Genomic DNA, 25,097 nt, shown 5'->3' with positions numbered 1-25,097 from the left:
TCCTGTCAGTTTACTGTGCAACTTCATAGCATATGGTGCTTCTGCTGGTGGGTGTTATTTCAAAGTTTGCAAATCACACCATGAGAAAGTCCCTTTCGTAGGCTCCTGGAACACTTAGCAACTGTGAATCTGAAGTGACAGTACAGAGGGAAAGAACTAAAAAAAAAATAGCTTTTTTTTGACAGAAGATGCAGAAAGGCAGAAAAAGTGAATGATAACTTAATAAAGGGGGAGAGGGACACCAAAAAAAAAACACAACAAGAAATTATCTAAATTCTTTAAACGAAGTGTGTAATTTTAGATTTCAGAGGAAGAATAAGAATTAAGACACTGACTAGAATTAGAATAATTGTCAACGATGTTACAGAGAAGCCCTGAAATGGAGGGAAGATTGTTTCAATGAACAGGGAATGGTGCCAAAACTCTATCTACACGGGAAATCACAAAATAACTCCAAACAATGAAGATTTGAAAAGAAAGCCTCTGATATGCAAAATGGGTCTGCTTATCGAAAACCAGCCCCCGGCTGGCTCTGTTTCTTTCACTGCGATCTGTTTTAATGGGTCACTTTGTTTTGCTCTGTTCAAAGACGCCCACATACCAGCCCATTAAACGGTACAGCCAGTGAAATTGGCTGCTGGAACTAACTGACTGGAGAGTTCCATTATAGTGGTTCGGCCAACTGCTCTAAGGCCCACTGGCCAGGACTCATTTTTCTGTATGTTCCTCCTTGGAATCCCAAAATTTCCAGTGTTTATTAATCCTAAAACTTAATTTATGTCTAAAGAGTGCAGAAGTGTGAATCACCTAAAACGATATGTTTCTAAAAGAGTTAAACCTCTCATTCCTCTTAGTTTGGAATCTTTCAATATTTTTACACCTAAATCGATGGAATATTAAAGTTTTCATGTGAGAAAGGAGTGATTATCTCAGTAAAATAAAGAGTGTACTGAATGGGTTTTGAATCTCTAGGTTATTGAACTTATAAGTGTTAGGAGTTGTCCCCAGACAATAACCACAAACAATAATAATAACAGATAAAATACATTCTATTCTAAGCATGTCATGTGAAGTAAGTCACATAATCCTTACAAAAATCTTACTACTCCCATTTCACAGGTGAGAAAACAGATACGCAGAGGTCAAACATCTTGTTCAACTTCTCCTGGGAAGCAGTGTAGCAGTAACCTTCTAGTACTGATGTATACTAGGTACCAGTTAAATTGCCTGCAAGACCTCCCCTTTCCCCCATACATACTCATCAGCCCTAGGTGGAGGTGTCACGGCTGCACGTTTATATTTTATGACTCTGACCTTCTCTCTCTGGTCATAGATAATCGTATATCAGGGTGGATCATCCAAAAGGTGGATTACACCAAATATTTCCTTTCTCCCAAGGCTGCTGGAGGTATATTGGGGTTGGGTGGCCCTGCGGCCCCTGAGCAAAGAGAAGAGGCTGGTAGTCTGACACAGAGAAGAATCACTGTACAGAGCAGTGGGAAAGAGAGGGATTATTGGTGAGAAGGGAAGAGCAAACTCTATCAACATTTTCCTCCCTGTTCTATCTGCAGGGGACTTGGATACACTTCTTGCAGTTGAGTTCCATGGGATACCCCTATGGCCTTCTACTAAAGCTTTCTTTATTTTTTCTGAAACATGTTTGAGTGAGTTTCTGTTACATAAAACCAAAGAAATACCAAGAAAACTATGGTTCTTTGAGGGGCTTTTGTTCTGCTTCACCCAAACTACTCTGAGTTGTAAACATCATAATGCGTGTTTATTCATGGGCTTCCAAGACATCTATTTCATCCCCCCAGCACTGACACTGTCATCAGAAGGCAGGATTGACAAAAGGGTGAAAGCAAAGACACCAAGTACTGCTTTCCACCCACAACATCAGGGACGAGTTTTAACAAGATCTTTAACAAGATCGGGAATGTGTTTATCAAATCACCTACCACGATGCTTGGCAAATCAGTCTCTTAGATGTTTGTTTTCCTTTTGTTCCCATTTATTAAGTAAAGATTATAGCAGCTGAGGGTTCTATATTTTATAGTTTAATACCAATGGAAATCTGATGCGTGGGTCACCAGCCAGCAGTGATCACAGAACGCTGCAGATGGCTCGACGAAAACACGCGAGAAAAAACATTCACAGAGACAGACTAGTTTCTGTGGAGAAGTAGGGATGGAATGGCCACCCCCTCTAGTGGGGAGTGCGCCAATTTACTGTCTAAACCTGCTTTTATTGGGCTCATTTTGCATAATAATTCAGGTAAAGTACAGTACTCATTAGGGGGAAGTAAGGAATCATAGAAAACAAGGAAGTCTGAGGGTCTATTTTGAGTTAGGGTCAAAGAGCTGTAAGACTTTGAGGAACAAACTAACTTCCTCCTTGGACCCTTCTCATTCAGCTGAGAGCGTTCTAAACAAAGGAGGTTTTCACAGTAATTTACATGTTCTTTCTTAGGCCTGATCACCTGGGGAATCCGCCCTTTTCAGCACAGAGCTGCACCACCCTGTCATTGTTTCAGGCTTAGGTGGAGCAAGGGAACTAAGGCAACCAAGAGATAAGGAGATTTTCTCCCAGACGACGAGAACTCAGGCTATGTCAAAGCCGAGGAGCGAGGGTCCATCACCCCCTTTTGCTGCAGTCCCCAAAGTCCTTCTTTTGGGGGACCTCCCATGTGATCGTGCCTGTCTTAGGTCATTCCCCCCTTGGGGAATCTTACCCATCTTTGGCTAACCGACCAAGCTTTGGGGTTCAGTTATGAATGAAGCAGCAGAAATAGCACTCCTGCCAGGGAGATAAGCTTTTGTCTCTTTGCTGGCTTATGGTTCCAAGGGTGTTCCCTTAGCCTTAGCGGGGGTTTCAGCTTCTGATACCAGTCAGGGCAGTTCCCAACAGAAATCTCATGCTCGTCCATAAATATGTTAACACATGTTAAAATGTGTTAACACATGTGTGTCTCTATTTTCAGGTGGAGAAATATGCAGTGGGGCAGTGTGGATAAAAGGGGAGTCTGTCTGGTTGATAATAACAGTACCCACCTATGATGGTTAGTTTCATGTCAACTTGACTGGGCTAAGCGATGCCCAGATGGTTGGGGAAATATTATTTCCGGGTGTGTCTATAGAATGTTTCTAGAGGAGGTTAGCATTTAAGTGGGTAGACCGGGTAAGGAAGAAAGACCTCCCAAATGTGGTTTGGCCTCATCCAGTCCACTGAGGGCCTGAACAGAAGAAAACGGTGGAGGAGGGGCAAATTCACTCTCTCTGCTTGAGCTGCGATGCCCGTTTTCTCCTGTCCTTGGACATCAGCACTTCAGTTCTCAGGCATTTGGACTTGGACTAAATTATACTTGTTTTCCTGGGCCTCCAGCTTGAAGACAGCAGAGCATGGGCCTTTTCGGCTTCTGTAATCGCTTGAGTCAATTCCTATAATAAATCTCTCTCTGTCTTTCTGTCTGTTTCTCTCTTCATACATACATATATATACACACATACATATGCTGTGTGTGTGTGTGTTTGTGTATATGTCAGAGTTCTCCAGAGAAACAGGTTGGTTCTATTTCTGTAGAGAACCCTGATTAATACATTACCTAGAGTCTTAGAAAGTGTCTGGCTCACTGAAAAAGTTCAGGGAGTGCTAGTTAGCATTATAATTATCATTTGTATTGTCATCATTGTACCTCTGACCCCTTTCCTTTCTCAACAGCATCATTCCTCCATTCTTTGCACCAGTACCCATCAAGCTTATTCTCTAAATTCTGGGGCAAGACATCATTGCTGAATAAGTTTGATTTACAGTAGCTTTCTGTGTTTCTTTTCTTAAAAGTAATGGTTATTAGGCCCACTACCTTCTGCTGCTTGCAAATCTTATTTTTCCTTTATGTCTCCAAGAACTACAGTGAACCACTCAAAGCTGCTGTGTGGAGTTTTCTTTTGTGCGACACTTTTCTAGCATATAAAAATTGCTTACCAAAGGCATTTTAATAGAACCAGGTTTAAATTTACTTTCCAACTGTTTACCTTTTCCAAGATTCTCTAGCAAATGAGAATGTGCATTTCAGCATTAAGGAGATGGTTGTTTACAGCGGGGTTCAACAAAATTCAGAGAGTCATATGGTGCAGCTCTGCAGCATTCTGCTGTCATCTAATATGAAAATATTATAAAAGGAGGAAAAATACTGTAACGAAGTGTAGTAGGTAGAATCCCACAGAAAGCTATGGCAGGAAATATAGATTGTATGTTACTTTCGGGCAAGAAGGTAATCTTCTTTCCTTGTAACTTCACCAGACTCAGTAAACGGTGACTGAACTGACATTGATTCTGCCCTTAATGCATTCGATTTTCTTTCAGCATACAATTAGCATATTTCTTCAGAGCAGCAGGATCAACAGAGACTGCCGGGTATCTATATGGATGCTATTTCATTTTATAGAAAAATGATACAAATAGAGATGACAAGCCATAGTTTCATGCTGTGTGACTCTGTGCTAGTATCTATTACTATTATATCCTGTTATTGGAGATACTATTGTGATTTGATGCCACAAAACATTACCCCTCTCTGACAGACTTTGAAACCAAAATGCTTTTAAGAGCCAGTCAGCTTTAAAAGGATAGAAGTCCTGTATCCTCATTAGATCCAGCATTGGGAAAAGCTTCATCTTTCATCTGCCACGCGTACTTGATATATATAACATCAACTGCAAGGCCCACATTTGTAAGAGTGAGGTGTCCAGGTGTTCTGCTGACATCGGTGCTCAGAGAGGGTGGGCTGTGTGTCTTGGGAAATGAAGCCACCAGGGTAGGGAATCGATTGCCATGTAGATGAACTCAGTCAGGCCTGAGATGTGAAGGAGTGCCAGCAGGCTGCTGAGTTCAGGTTGAAGGCATGGCCAGTAGAAGTAGCTGAGAGATTACACTAGCGCACATTGTCTCTGAGAAGCAGCCATCTGAGTGGAGCAGTTGCTAAGAGCAAACCAGACTAGGAACAACCCTGGGATACCATATACTCTAAACCATATTTTCACGACTCTTAAAAACTAGGGCTGTATGCCCTGGCTGGTGTGGCTCAGTGAACTGAGCATTGGCCTAGGAACCAAAACGCTGATCGTTCCTTTCCTGGTCAGGGTACATGCCTGGGCTGCTGGCCAGTGCCTGGTTGGGGGCATGGAAGAGGCAACCAGTTGATGTTTCTCTCACATTGATGTTTCTCTCCCTATCTTTCTCCCTCACTCCAATCTCTTTAAGAATAAATAAATAACATCTCTTTAAAAAAGAAATAAAAACTAGTGTTGTAGAGTGCCTTCATTGGACAAATTAGAAAAATGACTGCTTTCTCAAAACCATAAAAATCACTAGTTGGATGTGCTAATTATCAATCTATCATGAGCTCTCAGACACAGACCCCCTCTTCACTGCCCTGCTAGTGGTACTGGAGCGTTCCTCCTGTGCCAACCGGCACCAAGTTATGCCTGTCAATAGAGGGCGCTGGAGGGACACAGGAGGAAAACACTAACGGGGAGGTGCCTCTCCTGCCAAAAGAGAGCACACCCTGGGACCAGAAAGAACCGGTTTGCCAAAGGATGGCTTTCCAGCAAGTTCTGCTCTTCCTGCACAAATGTCCCTGCCAGGCTCCTTCCAGCAAATCCTGTCTTTCAGCCCTGGTGGACAGGGCTCTTCCTTTCCAATCTATTCCTTACTTGGGTACTTTGCCTCGGTTGTAGAGGTAGTGGCCGATCTCTGTATCAGTCATCCTTGTATTGTTGAGACCTCTCTTTACCTTTAGTAGCTAACCGCCTACTACCCCAAACCCCTATTGCAGATAATTATTGTTTATGTTAAACTTTCCCTGTATGGTTTCTGTCTCCTCAATGGACCCCAACTGACATATTGGATGAATTAGAATGGTGACACTTTGACAAGATTTAGTAAGAGTACCTTTCTTTGTACAAAGGAAGAAGTGCCACTTTCTTCTGGTGGCAGCAACCCTCTCCAGGACATTCAACTTTCTGGGTGAGCCAGGGCTTGACCTCCATGGCTTCAGCACACAGGTGTACCGCCTGTACAGTCATTACGAGTAGTCCTTCTCTGGGCCACTGAAGCTCTCTGAATGAAATCAAAGTCATGTCTCTGCTTTCAAGATGACCTCAGGCTAGTGGAAGAGGCAGACTAGCAAATAGACATGGGAAGTAGGTTTTGCTAGAGGGAAACATAGGGTGCTTTGGAGAATTAGAGGAGAGAGACCCTGTACCTATTGCTGTGCAACAGGTTACTCCAAAACACAGAGGTTTAACCCAAAAATAAATACGTATATAGCTTCTATGAGTCAGGAATTTGGTAGTAGCTAAGCTGAGTGTTACTGGCTTGGGATCTCTTATGAGGTTACAGTGAAGGTGTCAGCCAGGACTGAGGTCATTTGAAGGCTTAATGGGACTGAGACCTGCTTCTAAGAGGCTCACTCACATGGCTGGAGACTGGGTGCTGGCTGTCAGCACAAGGCTTCAGCACTTGGACCTCTCCGTAGCGCTGAGTGAATGATTTCAAGATATGGCAGTAGGCTTCTCCCTGAGTAAGTGGTAAAAGTGAAAGAATGAGGTAGGATTTACTATTTTTCTATTACTATTAGAAAATTCTATTAGTAAAAAGAAAATAGTTCTTTTACTATTTTTATTATGACCTGGCCTCAAAAATCGTATGTTTGACAATTTCCTATAGGTTACGCTGGTCAACTTTATTCATTGTGACAGGAGACCAAAGGAATGTAAACTTCAGGAGGTAAGCTCATAGGGGACCACAGTAAATTCTGGGTAGATCCCTTAGGACAAACTGGAGGGAGGAGAGTCTGCTGCTGCAGAAGATTGGAGGTGAGTCTGATAGGCTCCATTAGCAAGTAAAGAGCTGAAGAATGTACCAGGCCAAGGTCTCGGCATGTGAAAAGGCCTGGGAAGATAAGAGGGCAACGGACCCCTGGCCTGTGTGGCTCATTGGGTTGAGTGCTGGCCTGTGAGCCAAAAGAAAGGTCTCTGGTTCGATTTCTAGTCAGGGCACATGCCTGGGTTGTGGGCCAGTCCCCGGATGAGGGAGCCTGAGAGGTAGCTGATTGATGTTTCTCTCGCACGTCGATGTTTCTCTCCCTCTCTTCCTCTCCCTCCCCCTCTCTCTAAAAATGAATAAATATAATCTTTACAATTTTTTTTTAAAAAGGCAATGGAAAGTGTTGAAGTATCACTCAGTTGTAAGATTCACGGTTTTGAGGTAGGAGGGTAGTGCTGGATGATTGCAGGAAGAAATGAGGCTGGATAAATTGTCAGAGGTAAAATCATAAAAGAACCTTGTCTGGCATTTTATTTAGAGTATATGGGCAGCTATGGGGCAATTTTAATCAGAATAATGATTCTTAACACTTGCATCTCAAAAGCTTGCCATCCAGACTCAGCACACCCGTTGCAGTGTTTATTTCCAGCACTGCTCAGAAGCAGCCACACGCCTCCAGCGTGCACATCCTGCCTCCTCTGTTCCTTCTTCGGTTTTCTGCCCCGTAAACACATCCGAAATGTAAGGGGCATGGTCTGGGTGAATGGATAAGTTACATCCCAGGTTTTTCCCATTTTTTGGGAGGTCTGCTTTACAGGCCTGCGGGCTTACTGTAGGTGTTGCAGGGACTCTGGTTGGAAACAGACTCGGTGATGTTGGCCTTAGTCAGTGACGGAGCTTGAGTGGAGGAGCATCATCACACACACACGCACATCAGTTAGGTCTAGGACTTGGGATTAGGAAACATTAGCTGTCTCTTCTAGGAACATAAGCAATTCATAAAGTCAATTTCCAATTTTCCAAGGAAGTAGGAATAAGACAGAAAATTCAAATCCTTACATAATTTTCCAATCTTACTTTCATTAATATTGTCATATTTTTCTCTTGAAGCACCTGAGGTTTATAAATAACAAATTGCCTAATTTTGATCCCTTCCTCTAACTCATTCACCTGCCTTGGTAATTTACTTTCCCCTTTTAAAGCCAATTGGCTAACCCACAGAGCTAAGGAGTAGGCATGGTTAACCTTTAAGTCTCTTTCAGATTGAGAAGATCTCATTTTATGAATTTCATGTTTCAAAGCCACACTCTTACTGGAAATGCCAATAGATGTGGGAAGTGTGAGATATGAAAAGAGATACAGTAATTAACAAGCCATATAATTAGCCTCCAAATAATTTAAAATTTCATGTACTACTAGACCATGTATTTTACCTGCTATTGACATAATTTAGATAACAAAAGGAAGAGTCATCGGAAAACTCTTAGTGAAGAGGAAATCCATATTGCTGATTCCTGCTTTAAATTTTTCCAGAAGTACCCAAACTATATTAGTAAGCTTTTAGGAAAGATTACACACATTTAAAATTCATTATTCATTTAAATATGTGTGTGTGTATATGTGTATATATGTATATATACTATATATTATATATAATGTGTATATATTATATATACATATGTATATATGTTTATATATATACATATATATATTTAGTATTACCTTGGGGCCTTGCATTGTCTTGTAAGTCCACTCTTCCCATGATATTTTTTTGGTTCCTGATATGTTTTCTCAGTGCTTTGCTACTGATGTGATTTGCAGAGGGCCAAGGACTGAGGGACCAGTCCAGCAGCCAAGAAAGATACAGAAGACTTGGCTGAAAACAGTAAAACTCTCAACCAGGAAAGAGTTCATAAGGTAGGGGCAAGGTGGAAGGAAAAAGCTCTGATGGATTACTGAATTGTCCCAAAGTTTTCTTCCTCAATTACAGCTATTTGAGTTGATCACGGACCAAATTTCAACTGGTCACTTGGTTTGTTGGCAAGAATAATAGTTAATTTTATGTGTCAATGTGACTGGGTCATGGGGTGCCAGATATTTTGTCAAACATTCTTCTGGGTATTTCATTAAGGATGTTTTTGGGTGATGTTAACACTTAAATTGGTTGACTGATTAAAGCAGATTGCCCTCCCTAAGTTGAGTGGGCCACATCCAATCAATTGAAGGCTTGACTAGAACACAAGGCTGATTCTCACCCAATTAAGAGACGATTCCTCCTGCCTGTGAGCAGAACTGGCTGCCGAGGTAAAATATAATTATTTGGGGGTGGGAGAGGTCATGGAAAACCTTTTTCTACTCCTATAAAAGACATCTATCTATCTACAGAAAGATGCCTAAAATTCTTCTATATTCTTTCTTCCTTGACATGGTCCCAAGACTTCTAGGAACAGAGCATTCAAACAGTTAATTATAACACTTTTGGGTCAGTTAGGATCCAGACAGAAAATTGGAAACAACATTAAGTATTTCGATAGAGGGAATTGAAAATAAAGAATTGCTTAAACAAATTGTTGGAAAAATGCAAGAGCAAAAGGTGAACAGTTAAGTAACAGAAATAGTAATTACAGGAGTAGCCACCACTCAGAGCCCCAGGAGCAAAGGCAAAAGACTGGAGTTATCTAAATCTAGAAGCTTAGGGAAGAGTTCCTGCCCAGTTGGAATTCTGTCTTCTCAGTAGGGGGAGCTGTCTAGCAGCTTCTAGTAGCTCAAGAAGTCAGAAGACTGGTCCCCTGAGTTTCCGACTCAGAGCCTTGAGGAGACCTAGTTTCCAGCTGGTGCCTCTAAAGCATCTGGGAATGATGATGCAAGCTGGAGACTGGGAGGGACTACTGCTACCACTAGGTAATTGCTGGCAAGTCAGAACACAACTGGCATGTAGAAATCAAGCTATTATTCCCTCTCTCTACTTCTATTAGTCATGCCTAACAGACAAAGGAAAAAGAGTTTTGCTAAGTCATAGCCCCTAGCATCATAGAGGAAAGAGGGATGCATTTCAATTTGAAAGATGGTAGTTTAATAACCAATGCATTTATTTTTAATGGGAAGACTTGAAAACTGGTTTTGAATAGAAGAAAACCTGGGGAAATAGATTTTAATGGAAATGGAGGGGAATATAATGAGATGACTGGGAGAGGGTAGCCCTAGTAGGCCACATTTGTGACAGTTTTGCATAGTGTCATTTTTTGACTGAGGTATCTGATGTCCCTAGGTAATGTTAACAAAGAAGGGTCTAAGCTAGTTGCAAATATTAGTAAGTACATAAATAAAATGATAATATACATTTATGTTTAAAATCTGTATTGTCTGTCTAACTGCTAAACATAGCATAGAAATACTTTATATCCACACTAATATTTGTCATCTTCAATGATGCTGATAAAAACAATTAAACTAATTATAGATATAGGAAATAATTATAGTAATATAATTGAAACATTAGAACATAATCACTTTGGGAACTTTTACGATATTCAAAATATTTCAGTAGTTAACATTGGATAATCACCATGTGCCTGGCTATGTTTTCAGGGCTCTCGGTGTATTAACTCACTTAGTTCTCATTGGAACCCTATTTCTCTTATTTTCTCCATTTTATCGATAAAATGACCATGACAGAGAGATGTTAAGTAACTTGCCAATCACACGGCCCTAAGGAGCAGAGCTAGGATTTTAATCCAATATTCTGACTCACAGCATTACCTCAGTAGCTACCTCCTTAGTAAAAACAGTTCTTGGATAAAAAAAAATACTTTCAAGTCATACTATAACCGTTAATTTTCTAGCTATAAATAGTGTTAATTTTTGCAGGATAGGATTGTTATGATGTTTAGCTAGTAGAGTATTTGTTAAAAGTTCTAGTGCAGGATTTGGCAGGTACGGTGTCCTTAATGAATGGCAGCTGTCATTTATACTTCTGAATATCTTTACTGAGGTAGGGGAAATGTAAACTATCTGGGGGTACACTTGATATTTTGGAAATAAACAAAAATATGTCCTGTAACCAAGATTAATGAGCGAAGGGAAAGATCATACTGGCCACTATTGCAGCTTGATAAACAAGATGTTCTGTTAAGGATCCTATGTGCTTTCTACATGGCTAGTTGTAGTACTAGATCATTATCTGAATAATCATCTTAACTCTCAAAAACTCAGTTTCCCAAATAAATGGGGAAGCAACAAAACAAAAATTACTAGCAGAGCTTTGATATAGGTCTACCTTTTGGCTACCTACTAGCCCTACTCGATCTGCAATCAAGAGGGAAAATACAATTTTGGGGCTGGGACAGTAATGGGCTATAAGGTGATTTGTTTTTCTGTTTGCTTTTTTTTTAAAAAAAAGAGATGAGAGCATAATGTAGAGTAATGACTGCATTGTGTGATTGTGGATGGAGCAGTATAATAACATGCTCCTCTAGCATGAAATAATGATTCCTTCTCATTATTCTAGAAGGGTATGAACATGTATATACAAATGTTCTAAAAGAAAGTCCTATTTGGTAGGGTTATTTATTGAAGAGACCTTGTAGGAATATCTTTATAAGGCTAGGCCACCATAATGGTTAAAACTTCTTGGCTGGGCCACAAAGAAGAAAAGAAAAACACACCTTTTTTCTTGGGGCATTTTAGGAAATTTTGAAATATGGCTAGAACTGTCATATCAAAAGCATCAAAAGGTTTGTAACCAAGGCAACTCTTCCCTCTCTGTGTTCAGGCTTTTCTGTTGATTACCTATTGTAATACCAATAATTGTATCTGAGAGAAGTCTCTGTTTGTTGTGAGAAACAATTAGCACTTGAAGTAAAATAACAGATTTAAATAAATTAGGGGACTCAATAGTGTGACCGGATCTCTTAGGAACCAGCAACAGCTGTGGAATACGACTGAGCTTTGTGTTTGCAGCAGCCTTGGGACTGTGAGGTGTCATCCAAAGTTACTTGAGGTCTTCCTGCTGGTTACTCTAGTTGTTACAGTTGAAAACTCTTTGTTTCTTTTTGGATTATACTGGAAAAGAGTTTAATAAGTCCAAACCTGTGAGAAGATGATACTACCTTTTCAATGACAGACTTATTCAAACAACTTGTCTCTACATGTAATGCTTTGTTAAAAATATTTTCTTCAATTACTGCTATAATTACTTTTCACTGTTACGTAGACTGTATTTTAACTTGCTGTTTAATTCAGATGTGAATGGAAAGCTTGCCACTCCTGATCTCTATATCTTTGCCTCGCCTGCAATTTTCACTTTCAAAATAAAAACAAAATTTCAAAAATACATTAGTATTAAGACCATTTACTGAAACCATTGCATGGCATAAACTCTTAAAATCAGTGTTAGTTACCCTGTGGATCCATAACTCTTAGAGAGTTTTTGGTAACTCTTAACAAATGTTCAGTGTTCCAAGGACAAACAACTTTTTCTTGACTCAACTATACTTGTTTTCAGATTCTCATTTATAATTTGTGGAAACAATCACTTTGGCCTCATGTTTCCATGTGACAGGATTTCTGCTAGAATGATACCCCTAGTATCATTCTCTCTTCAGCTACTCTGATTTGTTAAGTTCAAAAGAAGAAACCGAACATGCTGGCTTCAGCTCCTTCTGGACTTGCCTTTTTCAGAGTGACATGTCTACAGGATTTACACGTTCTCATCAGCCCTCTCTAGTAAGGGCTCTGTTTCCAGGGGGAAATGGCCTGTAGCTGTTGAGCTCTATCTGTGAGTCAGGAAGCCAGTCTTTTCAATTCAGCAATAAAAGACGATCTAAAGCCACGTTCTCCAATCGGCTTTAACAGTGACAAAGCTGTTTGTTTGATCTCGGTGTGTCTGTCTCTTCTATCTCTGAATTGTTTCTGAACTCAATTGGAAAATAGATGTTTATTGGCCATCCCCAACACCCCACGTATGTTTTCCATATGGAATACAGTTGATAAATATTAACTAATGACAAAGTCATAGAATGTAAATTCCATGAGAGCAGAACCCTTGCTTCTCTTGTTTACTGCTATTTCTCTAGTACACAGAAGTTATTAAAAATTTTTTTCAGTGACTCAAACTTCTCTAGTTCAGATCACAGGTATTCTTGCTCACATTTCAGAATAAAGCATTTAGGGTGCTTCACATTTTTGTGATACCCAAAGGTTAATGAAAGATGACCTCATTTTAAATGAAAGGACTGAGACCACTGCAGAACCGCTGAAATATTCACAGTGGTGACGGACAGTGTGGTGTGCCATGGGCTGGAATTTAGGCTTATCTGAGTAAGCCTGTTCTCTGGCCTAGGACCAAAGAACTGGGAAATGTCAAAGGGTGGAAAAGAAACAAAGAACCCTTCCATGGCCAGCAGCAAAGGCTGTTTCTAAGGAACAGGGGGAAGAGATTTGGGGATGTGAAAGGTGGATCACGAAGTAGAAATGGAGCTCACATGATACTGGGTATGAAAGGATCAAAGAGTCATATCTCGGAGCCACCACTTCCAAAAGGATGTGTAGACCGACACAGAGGATCATGCATGGCATGGGACACTGAGAAATATGTTTTCAAGCAGAAAGGCATTCTTATTGCCAAGGAGAGTGGGCTTTGAAATCTACACTTTGATCCTGTCTGCCTAAGAGACTCATTGGCAGAGAGGCCCTAGCAGGACAAACTAATCTGTGCCCAAAACAAAAACACTGAGGAAGATAAGCACCTAGAACTCTACATCTTGGAGGGGAAGGAAACCCTCATAAAGGGATTATTTAAAGAGAACTATAAGCATGTGCAAATAAAAAGACCAAAAGTTCATCCCAGAGACCTCAAAAGCTGGACAGATATTCCCAGAATACAAAAGTGTAGAAGAATAAGGACACTGCACAGAGAAGGATGGGGACTAGAACAAAGCAGAGATATGCTATTCTTTTGTTCACAGGAGCTTAAGGTTTCCAATAGGAATTGGTCTGTCATCTTCACTGTACAGTTTTTATAACTCATTGTCTGTAATTAGGCCTAACAATAGCCAAATGGATGTAGCTCTCCTTCCTGTGTATGGATTCAGGCATACCCCAGAAATCTCTTAATGAAGTCCCAGGGCTACATCATTCTTTTGGATATTGTTATATATAGGATTCATCTATTGGAGTTAACATATGGTGCCTAGCATGGGTAAGAACATGCCAACAGGACTGTGTAATTCTGTCTTAGTAAGGCCTATTACTTACACAGCAGAGTCCCTGGAGTTCTGGCGTAGTGCCAAAACACAGGCTGTGGAGTTAGAGCACTTGAATTCGAACTCTGCCCGGTTACTTACTAGCTAGTTGTAAAAGCTTGGACCAGCTTTTCATCATTTTTAGCTTTGGTTTCCTCATCTGTATAAATGTACAAATAGGGATTATAATAGTTCTTGCATTATAGAGCTGTAGCAAGAATTCAATAAGGTAAGCCATGTAAATTAAATAAGTATTTATAAAAAGTGAACTGATTACCTGTCCATATAAATTTAATTATCTATTTTCTAGATAGATAATTCACATAAAGCCTTTTGTTCAGTGACTGACATATGACTGAATATATACAAATGGTGAGATATTACTATTAATGGACCTGCAAACATGTGCTGAGTCCTTGCTGTGTACTGTGTGACTGTTGAAAATCTGCTGAATATTCCGCTAGAGCGATCTAACAATACTTTATGTAGTAATGATTTTTTTCTTTCAAAAAAGCATCAGCACTGTATGATCGGGTTACCTCTCCAAATCTACCACTGCACTTGTCTGTAGACATTTTATGGATCAGTGAGTTGGCAGGATGATCAGTAAACCCTGGATCCCCTGCCTTTCCCATCCTGGTGTTATTCAAGGACATTTACTCCCTGTACTTATTTCTTCCTCTTTTCCCTCCCTTCCTTCTTCACATATTTCTAAGCCTCTTTATGTACACTGTACAGTGTTAGAAGCTGTGGAAATCTCAAGTACCTCATGCACACACACGCACACACACTCCATGTTCTCAAGTATTTAATAATGTATTTCAGGAGACAAGATATAAAAGGTAAATATATGAGTTGAACAGCAGTACAAGACACTATTGCAAGACATGCACTATGGCTGTTTTGATATGTGAGCAATGATATGCCTTATAAACTTAGCATTTCACACATTCAATCTAGCTATTAATAATTTAGGGTTTTTGATTCTTTCTTTCACACGGAGATAGCTTTACTCTATGGATCATGAAGAGGTGGAAATCACCTAATTCCAGTGATGCTGGAGGAACTTAATACCATAAGCAAGTGAAAGTTAGAGGTCCAAATGAAGGAAATTCAGTATCAGTGATATTTTGGGAAATTGATGCAATTATTTGTTAGACGGACTCTCAAAATAAACACCAAATTCCTACTGGGGTTTGTATGAGCATACAATGTGAAGAGAAACCTTGCTCACTAATGATATACACAGAATTATTTTAAATAGTGATGTTACAATAAGTGGAGCGAACGTATTTGGAAAATGTGGTATGAAACACAGACACTCATAAAGGAGGAAAAACTTGGAAAGTAGTAATGCTAAATGGCCTGGGGTGATAACTCGTAGCAAATTTATATGAACATGTAATGCAATGGGGGTGAAGAAAAGGCAATATGACTTTCGGTAGACTAAGCAAAGAAATCACATTATAGATCAAGAAAAATATAGGCAAGTCTGCTTATATCTCCTTGGCAAAACACTTTTGGAATAATACACATGATCTCAGGATTGCAGCACAAGGAAGACGTGGAAAAACAAAAGGAGATTCGAATGTGGAAAGCACGAGTGATTATAAAGACCTGCCAAATTGATTTATGAGGTATGAATGGCACAACAATCACCTAAATATGTGCGTATGTGGGGACGTCTCTCAGAGAAACCCAATGGTTATCAAAATAATTAGAGTCTCCTTTTGCAGTTCTATTGTCGGGATAAGCATTTATTGGCTTAAATAAGATCCCTTGCCTTGAAGAGGAGATTATTTTACACTTTGTCATCAGTCAGGCCCTATTCAGGAAACTAAATTATGTGCAACACACATACAGTTGTAAAATGCAAGCTCATTTGTAATGAAGTAAAGAGACTATAGCTCTAAAAACAAATGGCTCTAGAGGCAATAGAAGTGAGAAATAACTTCAGCTGACAGATAACTAGTAGTGGTTGCCTGACTTATTCTTGGCCAATAGCTCAAATGTAAGGTTTAAAATTTCATAAATATAATATCTTAAAGGAAGAGGTGACTGATAACCTTCGGAGAGAGGAAGTAATAAGATGGAAAAAGAAATGGAAAACAAAGGCTAAAGAGTGAGATGTGCTCTCAGTGGCATAGTTTCTTAGAAAGGTGAGAGAGCTTGAATTAATTTCATTATCATCAGAAAGGTGCTTCAAATTACCGTTGTTCATTTTTAAAAGGATAACTACATCATGTCACAACTTACTGAATTTATTATATGAACATGTAAAAAATGAATGTTTTAAATGTAGGAAAAAACAGTTCTTGTTATTGATACTATTTACTCAAAAGACTAACTATGCATATATAAATGTTATGAAAGAAATAACTTTAAATTCCTTATGTAATCAACTGACATTTTGACATTTTATATAGTGAACTGCAAAAAAAGTCAACAGTAAATGTGAAAAATTTTAGAATACATATAGCTAAAAATGATTGTGTTTTATTTATAAATGGACTTTAGAATAAATTCAGGATGAATTAGTTTGCATTTGGAAATAATTGCCTGTAAGTGCTATATATTAAAGAAAAAGAAAGTTATAGGCAAACACACAGCTTATAAAACTAAAGGATTTTAATGATTTGGTTCCACAGATATTTATGCCTGAGTTTATGGGAAGTGTTTTGAAATTCATGTAGAGTCCTGAAAAATAGTCATAGGACAAATGACTCATATTGAGGTCAACCAAGTTATAAATCAAAATATAAATGTATTTCACAGTACATTTATTTCTAACATAGTTTATAAAATAACCTATTTACTTGCTGAAACAAAGAATATACATTTTAAAACTTACTTTAGTCAGAAATAACATCTTTTGAAAAAGCCAAAATTAGCTACAATCCTATCACTCCTCTGTACAAAAGCTTTTGATTGCTCACCATTGTTTATTGAATCAAATGAACAATTTTCAGCTTTATAGGTAACTCAATTATCTTTTCCACTTTTCTACACAGTGTAGATGACTCAATTTACTTTTTCTGTCATTAATTCATGGCTTACAACTTAATACTCTGTCACTTCTTGTTGAAGTGAACAGAATAACTTGAAGCATCTTTCTAATCACATTGAAATTGTTTCAGGTTCTTAGAAGACATCTCACGTGTTTCTTCTGGACAGGTTGTTGCAAATTCGAATGCCTGTCACGGGCATGCAGGTGACATCAGTAGGTGCAGTGGGTCTGGAGGGGCCAGACAAACGGGAGAGGGCACCCTGTAAGGGTCAGCCTCTGCACAGCTCTGATTGTTGACCTGCAGTAACGGTGCCTTTGGTTACTATCTCTTATGATTCTGTAAGAAGAGCTAGAAACCTAACTCGTGAAATTTCCAATTTTTGAATTGATTCAAATGAAAAAAAGTACCACGTAAACCCAGTGACTTCCAGTTCCTCTTTGGCACACTAACCCAGCTGGCCGAGTCTCCTTGCTCATGCCAGTCCTCAGGGCAGGACAGCCACCTTCCCTCCTCCTGCCAATCCACTCTGAAACTGCCCCTGATCCTCTTCCTGACACCTCCCTTCTCTTTCTCCAGTTCTCCTTTTCCCCCTGAATCCATGTAATATTAAACCCTTTCCTACACCAAATTCTGCTATGTATCTTACTTATAAATGTTTTATTCTTTTTCTTAGCAGTATAAACTCCCTGAAGGCAGAGATTATTCTACTATGTCTGACACTTAGGAGACACTCAGTAAATGCTTAAAGAATTGAATTGAATTGGATACGGAGGATATCATTTATAGATGTCCCATCAGCAATGTTTTTTATGGAGACTCTCATTTGAGCTGAACAATGTAGTGTTAATATTTACAAGGCTAAAAGTCTAGTGAAAAATTTAGTTAAATCATGTTTCTTTAACAGATGGTGCATCTGTGTTTCCTAATGCAGTATCCTGACCGTGTATAGTTGTCATAATTAAGTCGTAGTTGCCTGCACACACAAAAAAATCTTTGGTAACTGAAGCATCTTTCTTACATGTGGACTTTGTGTTTCAATCCTGTTCAGTAACTGCTCCTGCATTTGATTCAGTGCAGATGATTCAGGAGTCGATTTTCTTCTTTGACCTCAATAATCGACGAAGTACTTCTTGGTTTCACTTTGGGAAGGCGAGCAGTTTAGCATGAGCTGGCTTATACGGTTAATTCCTGAAATGACCCTGGGCCCCAGGATGCAGTATTTTCTGGCTTTCTCGTTACTGAAAGCTTATTCTAATGCTCGAGTTAGTGTCAAGGAAGTACTGAACAGAGCCCGAGGCGTGTTGATGGGTTTTTGAAAAAACTCTTGAGCACTAACTATGCTTATCCAGCATAGAACATTGTTGAGAAATTGTTATCATTCATACTTCTCTTTGTTTGATCTATATGAAGTGTATTGTTTATGAGACAGTTGGAAGGATATGTAGTGGAAAGATGATGAAACTGAAATCAAGAGATCAGCTGTTTAATTTTGAAATGCAAAGGAAGTCACCTAAGTACCTGAGTTTAGCTTTCTCATGTGTAGAATAAATACATGATATGGTTGTCTCTTAGCGGAATCCTCATTTCAGGACTAAATGACATAATATATGTGAAAACCTTTGTGCATATGCTTTTCAGAGTCCACTATTTTTTTTAAAGAACTTATGCATGTGCTCCTTTCGTGGTAGATATCTAATTTCTTGGGAACCCTTCTGAGTTGGCTGGACCACACTGGGCCAACCCCATTGGTTTACACATTATCTATGGTGTGTCACTCAAAAAGGCAACACTGAGCAGTCACGACAGAATTCTTAGGTCCCACAAAGCCAAAGAAATTAATATCCAGTTCTTTACAGAAAAAAAAAGTTTCCTGATTCATGAATAGTTTTTCACTTGCAGGAGATATTCAAATATTTGGCTTCAAGTCTGAACTTGAAGAGCACCCCAGCTAGACCTTCTCAGATATACTGTTTATTTTTCCTGTGGTCACAGGGAAGGAATGAAAACACCTGTGGGATTTGGGACCAGAGCAGTAATTGCTTCTCAGTCTTATCTCCTGCAGCCAGAAGAAAACATCTGTTTTTTTTTTTTAAATCTGCACAGAAGGGCAGAATTAAAACTCTCTGGGGACTTTCGCTGTATCTTTGGCACAGAGAAGGAAGGGTGGAAGGCAGTCAAGAACATTTCCAGTTTGACTGAATGCAAGGTTAATGCGAATCAAATTAGCTGAGGGTGAAGCCTTGGCTTTAAAGTTTAAACCTAAATAGGACTCATTGCTGTTTTTGAACTGATGGATAGATGTTGGCAAAAGTCCCACTAATTCTTTGATTTGTTTAATAAAAGTCATTTAAAAAATCAAATGGATCACTGGGCAAGAATTTGACCAGAAACACCTTCCAAGTGATAATTAGCTTGCCATTTTTTCCCTGAGTTTTATGTTACCATAAATATTCATGACACATTCCCCATCAAATTGTAAGTTCTTCAGGAAACACTGTTATCAGTTTAAGAAGAACATGAATCAGACTGATAAAGCTAATTGGTTAGGGTTCTTTTTTCTCCTTCATTTTAAATAAAGCTGTTGAAGGTTCCCAGGGTAATGAAGAGCTGTGTTGTTATGACAACTGCTTATTCTTTTCTCTTTGAAGAAGCTTGTGATGTGATAGGCAACACATCAGGAATAATGAAAACAAATGATGAGTGGGATGCATCTGCTTAGAGGAAAAACCAGCACAAACTTAAACCATTCTACTGGCTTTCAGTTACTCTTTTCATGGCAGGAAATTCATATCACCTGAGCCAGTCATTTGTGCCAATTTCCACTGTTTTCTGGTCCAGGAATTGGGTTGCCCTGAGAGGATTTAGATAGGCACTGAAGTCTTCTTTTGCCCAGTGTTTCTCGCTGTCTAACCTACTCTTTTCTAGATGAAACACCTGAAGTGATGGTTTATCAGGGCGATGGAGCACACTCTAAAATGATTCCGAAAGCTCACTTGATTTACGTACTCTGATTTTTTCAAGCAAAAGGGAATTTGTATTATGGCTTTCGAGCTCACTCCGTGCTACCACGACACAGCAGGCACTGGTTGCCTTGTGCCACGCCCTTTCACGTGCCTTTTCTGCTTTAATATCTCCAGCAACTCAGGGACCATCTCTGTCTTACAGAGGAGAAATACAACCCCAGAAAAGTCCAAGGGGTATGATCAAGGTAATCTGATTGAAAATAGTTAAGTGAGAATCCAAACTGAAGTCTTTGGACTCCAGTTGATCTTTACAAGATGCTATTTATAGCTGAAAGAGAAAATTGATTTGAATAATTAAAATATAGTGGATAAACTATTACTCTTACTTTAATTCTTCCTTGCTTGTGTTGGAACCAGGAAATATCCAAACTTATGGAGAATTTTATGAGTTTATTTGAGCTAAACTGATGACATTTACAGCTTCTTTTATGCATTTGAAATTAAGGAGGGGACATAAGGAAGATTGGAGAAAGCTAGGCAAGGGTTGGATTATAGGGTAGTTAACAAGATTATATGCTCTCTTGATGGTTAATACCCATTTGAGGGGTATTATTTTTTGGCATTTCAAAGGTGTGTTAATCTAGATGCCCCAAAACGATGGACCAAGCTGGCTTCAAACCTTTCACTAAAGAACTTACAGGCCTGCCACAGCCAGCGTGGCTCAACTGGTTGGGCATCATCCCCCAAACCAAAAGGTCACCGGTTTGGTATCTCGTTAGGGCACGTGCCTGGGTTGCAGGTCTGGTCCCTAGTCAGGATACTTATGGAAGGCAGCTGGTCACAGTTTTGCTCTCACATTGATGTTTCTCTCCCTCTCTTTCTCCCTCCCTTTCCCTCTCTCAAAAAACGTTTTTAAAAATTTGGAAAAAAAAGAGAAGTTACAGACTTGGGACATGACTATACACCATGACCTGTCCAATTAAGAATTGTGAGTAGATCACCCTGTGAGATTACTTTTCCATAGAGCCCTTTATTTTTTTTTATCCACATTTGCTTGCTGAACACTTAGCCTAACTAGCTTAACCTGTTTTTCCCCGAACTCCAGGTCATGAACCATTGGGGTTATACAATTTTATGAATAAAACACAGATACTTGTTTAAGAAATAATGACAGACTAAGGTAGAAAATACTAGGGTTTTCTCACATATCTTACGGGTAAGTACATTAGTCAAGCGAAAAGAGTCAGCAAACTACTGCTAAGCTAATAATGCTTTCTTAGGTGACAGAATATCACTAGTTTGGCCAGGAAAAATTTAGAGTAGGGACATATCTTAATAGAATGGCATCTGCCACACAGGGTCCCAAGGAAAGACAACAAAGTTGGCACAGATGTATGTGCCAACTAACCACATGCCAGTTTTCCCAGTACTTTGAATTCAGTAAATGGTTTTTTTTTTAAAGATTTTATTTATTTATTTTTAGAGAGGGAAGGGGGGGGAGAGAGAGAGAGAGAAACATCAATGTGCGGTTGCTGGGGGTTATGGCCTGCAACCCAGGAATGTGCCCTGGCTGGGAATTGAACCTGGGACACTTTGGTTCCCAGCCCACACTCAATCCACTGAGCTACGCCAGCCAGGGCTTGAATTCAGTAAATGTTTAACAAGAATGTGGTATGTGCCAGTCATTCATCTATGGATGGAATACCACAGTTAGGACAGAAAAAAAAATCTGCCTCATAGAGCTTGTTTTTAATGCCATTTTAAAAATATTTGAAAAACAGAGTTTTAGAAGTGTAACTGACATACAATAAAATACTTCCATTTCAACTATATAATTTAAATTTAAAGAAATAAAATTTAGCATATGTGCATACCTGTTAAACCCACTCCTCACTTCATTCAATCCCCAAACAACCATTCATCTGTGTCTGTCAATATGGTATTTTTTTTGTTTGATTTCTTTTTCTCAATATCAGTATTCTGATGTTCATCCATGTTGCTTCATATCTAGAATTCCACTGTATGAATGCACCACATTGTTTATTCATTTGATGATGGACATTTGGACTGTTTTCTGTTATTGACTATTACAGATGGAGCTGCTGTGGACATTTGTGGACACATTGTTGGGTGGAGATGGGCTCTCACATCTCGAGTAAATACTCCTTAGAATGAAATGGCTGACAAGTGTATGTTCACCTGTTTAAGGAGCTGTTAAACTGTTTCAAAGTGGTTATACTGTTTTACATTTCTTCCAGAAGTGCATGAATTTCCAGTTGCTTCATACCATAATTATTTTTATTTTATTTTTATATTATAATTTTAATTTTATAATTATTTCCATTATTTTTAATTTTAGAGATTTTAATAGCTATGTCATGGTATTTCTTGTGGTTTTCATTTACCTTTCCCTAACTACTAATGATGAATATATCTATTCAATATATTTTTATTTTTGTTTTATATGCTAATTATATTTCAGGAAAAGTTAAATAATAAAAAAAGTGTTTATATTATCCACATAGTTTCTAATGTATTATTTTAGCATGTGCATTAAAAAAATTTTGCCTTCAGATTTGAAAGATATTTTTACTGGATATAAAATTCTATGGAGGGGAAGGGAGAAGGGTTCTCAGGAACATGTATAAAGGACACATAGACAAAACCAAATCAGGGCAGGATCAAGGGTGGGAAGCAGAGAAGGCTGGGGTAGAGGGAGTGGAGAGGGGTAATGGAGACAACTGTACTTGAACAACAATAAAAAAAGTTAAAAAATAAAATAAAATTCTACGTTTATGATTTTATTCTCCCATTACTTTAAAGATGCTGCTCCACTATCTTCTCATTTGTCTTGCTTCCAGCGAGAAGTCTGTTATCCTCCTTATTCTTTGCTCTTCTGTATATAAAATTTTTTTAATGTCTGGCTGCTTTAATTTTTTTCCCAACTGGTTTAAGCAGCTAAATTATGTTCCTTGGTGTAGTTCTCTTCATATGCATTGTGCTTGGGGTTTATTGAGCTTCTTAGATTTGTGACCTTATAGATTTCATCAAATTTGGAAAAACTTGATCATTATACTTTTAAATATTTTATCTACCCTTTCTCTTTTGTGGATTCCAATTATGTGTATATTTAGCTACTTGAAGATGTTTCACAACTCATGGAAAATTTGTTCATTTTTTTTCAGTCTTTTTTCTTTCTGTGTTTCTTCTTAGGTTCTAATTATATATCTGAAAGTTCATTAACATTTTCTTCTGCAACATCTGATCTGTTATTTCCATATGATGCATTTTTGCATCTCAGGCATTGTAGTTTTCATTTCTAGAAGTTTGACTTACATCTTTTATATATTTTCATGTTTTTACATGTTCAATCTTTCCTCTGACTTAGTGAACCTATGAAATACAGTTATAAGTATTTTAATGTCTTTGTCTACTACTAATCCCATCAACGGTGTTATTTTTGGGCAGAATTCTATTACGGGGCATAATTCTTTCGTATCCCAGGGGTACTCATTGTAGGTTTCCAGAGCTCTGTCTGTCACTCTCTCCTTTCTGGTTACTCTTCCCTGTGAAATCTAGCTGCAGTGGCATACCCAGACTTCCGGTTTCCTCAACTCAAGGACACCCGTAGGCTCAGCCTGGATTCTCCTTTCCTGTGCTGTGGCCTGGGAACACTCCCCAGTTAGGAAGCCAGGGCAATAGTACGGCTCACCTCATTTCTTTCTTGTCTCTTAGTAACTATCGCCCTTAATTTTCTGGTGTCCATTTTCTTGAAAACTACTTCTTTAACGGATTTCACTTGTTTGTTTGTTCTTTCAGTTGTGCCAGGCAAAGGGGTAAGTCTAGTTACTGTTATTCATTTTGGCTGGAAGTAGATGTCTCTGTATCATTCTTGAATATCTCTTAGAATCTCACTACCACTACCATCACCCCCCGCAAAATACCCAAAAGGCCCTGGCAGAGATTTCAAGAATATAAATTTCTTGCCCACAATTGATAGTCCATAAATGAATGAAGTACTACATTTGGAAGACAAGCTTCTGGAGAGAAGTGCAGAAGAGGAAGAGAAGCAGAATTGTCTTTTTCTTCTTCGTACCACATCTTGTTGGGGGATATCGGAAACACCTTCAGTGACGTCATTCATCAGATATTACTGGTTTACAAAGCAACAGCGGCAGACGTAGATGCCAGTGAAATGAAGCAAAGCTATTTAGCAGAATGGAAGCACTTCAATTTTTTATGCTAATGTCTTCACAAGAATTACAGAAAACACATTTTAGCAGATACTAAAACAAGTTGGGTGAAATTTATACTGTCTAGAGTATAAAATATTCTTGGATTGAGATGTGAGGTCTGTGAAATAATATCACAGCACTTCAAAGACCAGTCTCTTGCTGTTCTGATCCCACCCTGAAATTTCTTCTTTCCTCGTTGATGAGACGCTGCACTGTATCGCATGCATGTAGCGATGTCTCGGGAGAGCCCGGTGTGTCGGTGTAGGACAGTATCTCAGCTGTGCGGAATGAGGACTCCTGCTGCCTGAGAAAAAGGGACACTGCTGTGCCTACCAGCATTACTGTGAGCACATTATTCTCCACATAAAGCTGAGGGCCACTTTGAGTTTGGAAAAAAAAAACAAAGCATGGACTAAGCCAACTGAGATTATATACTTGAAATATAAACTGTCCTGCACTTTTCTTTTAAATCCACTTAAGCATTTGAAAAGCTTTAAGGAGAAATTTTAATGACTTAATTCAAGAATTGTCCATAGACTTTTCATGTCTGAAAAATTTTTCCTTTCTCATTTAAACTGTTGAATAAAGGATGATAGACAGTCTCTGAGGTTGAGCTATATGGCTTATGGATATAAAAACCATGTATTACCAGGGTCATTTTGGACAAGGGGAATATATCTTTGTTTTTACCTCTTAGGGACAGCTTCCCTCCCACTGGCGTACACAGCATAGCTGTGTCACTGAGCCAGCAACCAAAAGGATGAGCTGAGAATACTGTTTCTGCATAGTGGGTAACAAGCATTGCGATCTCCCTAATATATTTTT

This window comes from Phyllostomus hastatus, unplaced genomic scaffold, assembly GCF_019186645.2.
Source record: "Phyllostomus hastatus isolate PE091 unplaced genomic scaffold, TTU_PhHast_1.1 phas_scaffold_93, whole genome shotgun sequence".
In the NCBI taxonomy this organism is placed as follows: Eukaryota; Metazoa; Chordata; class Mammalia; order Chiroptera; family Phyllostomidae; genus Phyllostomus; species Phyllostomus hastatus.
This window is presented reverse-complemented; position numbering follows the sequence as displayed.